This window comes from Akebia trifoliata, chromosome 10, assembly GCF_017979445.1.
Source record: "Akebia trifoliata isolate Shusen 1 chromosome 10, ASM1797944v1, whole genome shotgun sequence".
Taxonomy (NCBI): Eukaryota; Viridiplantae; Streptophyta; class Magnoliopsida; order Ranunculales; family Lardizabalaceae; genus Akebia; species Akebia trifoliata.
Window position 1 is genome coordinate 10,528,563 of NC_141384.1, and position 4,579 is coordinate 10,533,141.

Genomic DNA, 4,579 nt, shown 5'->3' on the forward strand with positions numbered 1-4,579 from the left:
CTACTACTATTATTAATACCACAGATGCATGAAACAGAAAATAAAAAATACATGGAAGATATCTTGACATTACAAAACTTGCTGGCTATAATGATTTTAGACCTAAAAAAAAAACTTAAAACAAGCATCAAAAGCTTGTTTGCTGACTTGAATTTATAAGTGTCATCTAACAGCCCAACCAAATCCTTGGATTTCTTCCTTCAACAAGTGAAGCTCCCCTTACACACATCTCTGGCTATCTACAACCATCTTGAAACCATGTTGTAGTGGTCTTGCATTTGAACCCTGCAAAAAAAAAAAAAAAATCTCATTAACTGTGAGCTAGCGTAAAGCTCAAAATCAAACCATGAAATTAAGGAATAAATTGTTAAATGAAATAATGTGCAAGAGTCATAGTTGCCCCCACATTACATAGACAAAATCTTGGCTCCTCCCTGTGGTTTGGTATTGCCCAAACCATTGTAAAGATGTTATGAAATGTCAATAAATCGAGATACATTTTACAACAGAACAAGGCATCAACAATTGAGTGCCACACATCAAACATTGAAGCATATATAATAAAAAAGAGTTCCAAGACATTTAGAGCTCAAAGAAAGATTTATCTTCGACTGTAACAATATATTTGTCAAAAGAGCTAGAAATGGTAAAAATTAAAAAAATGTGTAAAATTGAAAATACAAAGCAAAAGTAATAGCTGAAATTAAAGACATTTTTTACATGACATGCAGACCAATGTGTTTAGTTTAATCTCCAAACAAAATGTGCCACATAGACATCGTACATTATTAGTTGCACGGGACACCGCTTTGGATCACAACTCAAGCGAGACATTTAGAACTCAAAGACAGATTTTTCAACTGTAATTTAAGATCTATTTATATAAAGAGAAGCACATAACGTGAACTAAGCAAGAAATTGAACATTCTCTTACCAGCACATAATTATTATTCTAACAAAAAGAAATTGAATATTCTCATATCAAAACAGCAGATTCCAATGAGCTACTTTCAGATGATGTACTATAAGAAAAATGGGTGGAATTAACATCACTTGATATAGATTATAATTTAAATGAAGCCCCACTCTTAATAAAACTAGCTTATTAGTTAGTGCTTAGTACCTCTTGGCATGGTCGTCTTTTGTCCAAACTATCTCAATCCTGTGACGGCAGAAGCCAACGGTGATGCCAAGAAAGTAGCAGTGTTTCTGTTAAACAATTCACTTTCATAATTTGAGCACAAATGAATCCACATTGAAAGTTACAAATAAAGTCCATCCCACTTTCATTCATAAAGTAGTGGTTCATAACTATCTCATTCATGGAGAATTACTTATTCTCTCAATTTCTTTTCTTATTTTCTGCTTATTGAAGAGATTACTTATAGAATATATAAGAAAACTAAATAACTGAATAACTAAACATAACTCCACTAATTGACATGATCTTATTTGAATGAAGATGTGCCTGGGACAATTATGGACCACTACTTCATGAATGAGAGTGGGATAGATTTTATCTATAATTATCAATGTGGATCGATGATGTGGATTCATTTATGCTCAGATTATGAGAGTGAACTGTTTTACAACCTCATCTTGTTAAGACTTGAGAACAAGTTAAAAAGTAAGAGATGATGAGGATAGATCAAAGCTAGACTTCCAGTATGTCAGTCCAAGAAAATCATTTTAAAGATATTGAAGTAAGGAAAAAAATGCATAAATATTGGAGAAAGAAATTACAAGAAGGAAAAAAAAAAAGCGAGGCTTGAATCCTACCACTATAAAAATATGGTAGTTATGAAAAAAAGTGAAATGGTTAAATTTTTAGTTTTTCCATGCTCTCTTAATTAAATAACACCAACCTGGCAATGGCACGGCAGGCATTTAGAGTTTTATCACCCATTTTCAGACCTTTAAGAGCGGCACAAGCAATCCTTAGAAATAGTTAAAGATAAGAAGTGTCATAGCATAAGCATGAAAAAGTAAAATGACTAGAAGACATACTGATTTCGAACTATCAGGATCCAAGCAGGCTGTGAGCTTGGTGTTGATGCTGGATAATGGTCCAGGTTCACGTGTAATCTTCCCTCCACAAAGTTTAATTGCTTCTGCAGTCCTATAAACATCATTTGTTCCAATCGCAATCTGGTAAAATTGTGCAACACAAGGAATAAGTCATCTTAAAAGAATCCATTGAACAATGGGATGAATCCAAAATATTGCTTACCAAAAAATAGTAGTGTAAAGAAAAAATACATTTTTTTTCATTAAAGGATATTGACAATCACCTTATAACAAACAAAACAAAAACAAACAAGAATTGGGGAAGAAAAATAAGGGTATCCATCTGTGCATAACCATTTCCTTTAGCATATTCAGTGACCCCGTAGTTGTATGTCAACTTCAGCACCATATTTTTATCTTCTGGACCATAGCCCATCATGGCAATTGTATACCAAATGTAAGCCCATCATATTAAGACGAGACACTAAGCAAGGCTCACAAAATTACTCATAAAGATGACATAAAAGAAAGAACAATCAACAAAGAAATTATGTCTAGCTCATTGATAAGGAAAATGCCATATTACCTTGTACTCAGGATTATCTCTTTTACGAAGAAGCTCCAAACCAAAAGCCTATAAATCACAATCGTCGAATAGAAACATACAGATAGTGACTATTTAAATATAAATTATAATGAAGAAAGCTTTCTGATTTATGTGCATAATAATACTTGCCTTTTCATAGAAATTTATGACGCGATCAAGGTCACCACTCAAAGCATCAGTTGACACAAGGGCTCAGGCGTAGGCCCTCTTTCCAAAAGCTCAAACTTATAACCATCTGGATTTTCAACAAAAGCAATTACAGTACTACCACCTTTGACAGGACCAGGTTCTCTGGTTACTTTGTCCCCTTTAGCTTTTATAAGATCAATCACCTATGCCAAGAAATATGAAAATACATACCCTCGTAAAAGCTTACAAAAAATTTGAAAAATACTTCAAAAGTTATACAATGTTGATTACCCTTATATCTATTGTCAAAGTCTCATGTGACTGACCAAGACTAAATAAAACATGGGGGAGAAAAACTTCCTAATTTGTAATGTTACAAAGCTATGCTTAATACAGACGTTGGTGCCCATTTGATTGGCATTTGACAGTAACTATAAGATATCATCTAGAATTTATGAAAAATTCTCAAGATCACTAATTTATAGAAAGAAAACACAGCACTAGCAAATATTATATATTTTACATGTAGTTGGACCAGTTAAATTGTGCTGCCTCCGAACTATTTTTAAGCAATAAAACTATATTGAGAAGAAAGAAACCACCAAACCCTGCCTAACAAATCCCAATTTATGTGATGCAAAACTAGAAGCATGCACCTAATTTACTAATTAGGTAAAAGAGAACTTAAAATGGTTTAGATAAATCATTTTGATTAATAGATTTTGAACACTTAAAAACCTAGTAGCTTTGACAACTCAATGCACAGATGCAAGAAAGCCCAAGCCAGCTGAGCCACAAGTGCAAGAACAGAGTTTTTGAATACTGCTTTAAAAAGTCAATAACCAGCCCCAAAATATATAATAATTTCCACAATGCTTCTTATAGGGATCCCATTCCTAAATGTTTTCCCCCAGTGTATTACAATTAGCAATTCAAGGTGTTCATCTTATCACCTACATTGACAAAACATCACATTTTCCCTCTTTGATAACCAAACTTTCATGATTTCAGGATCAACAAGGAAATATAGACCAGAATATATGTCACAAGGTGGATGAAAGACAGAAGAAAGTAATCCCATTGATAATACTACCTTTGATTTGGAAAAAAATTTGCAAATTGAAGAAAAGAAACTTACTTGATTCGAAAAAAAAAATCCCAAAATTAGCACCTTTGATATTTGATTTTAATGAATGACTAAAGTACAAGAAAAGCCAGGCTTTCCAATTTATAACCCTATATCAAGGGTTGCCAATAAATTGGATTCAGAATCCATCCAGGCCCAATTGATAATAGTTTCACTCTTATTCATATTAGATAAGGTTTCTATCTATGAGATCTGAATCCAATTCAAGTAATCGGATGGATTTATCTTATCATGATTTGGATACCCAAATTACCCTGATCCAAACTTGATATTCGTAGCCTCATCTACATCACTAGCTTTCTATCACTTTGATCTACTCAACATTTTCAGTCACAAACATTGGCTTGTTGTTGTATCTAGTCTTAAGATATCCAATGATCTTCTCCATGCCGTTTGGGACGAAAAAGAATCTTCGCATTCCTGTCTGTAAAATAAAATAAGAACATATGAACATAAGTAACAAAAAAAATGCATCAACTTGTAGGAAGAAAGGATTAAAGAAGGAAACATAAACATTTAATATAATTATGCTTTTGTGGTGGTGTTACATTGTTGTCATGACCCTAGGGAACACATTGACAGTAACCTACCATACGCAATAACCACGTGTGATGCAAAAAATACAAGTTCACATAACCTATTTCAACAGTACACAATTAATTGTCAAACGTAACCTACCATTATTCATT

The 4,579-nt window shown here is 33.0% G+C and overlaps 1 pseudogene; it reads right to left on the reverse strand.

Moving 5' to 3' along the window:
* Window positions 1–976: 976 nt before the first annotated feature.
* On the reverse strand, window positions 977–3,824 carry LOC147393118 (putative lactoylglutathione lyase, chloroplastic; annotated as a pseudogene).
* Window positions 3,825–4,579: the final 755 nt, after the last annotated feature.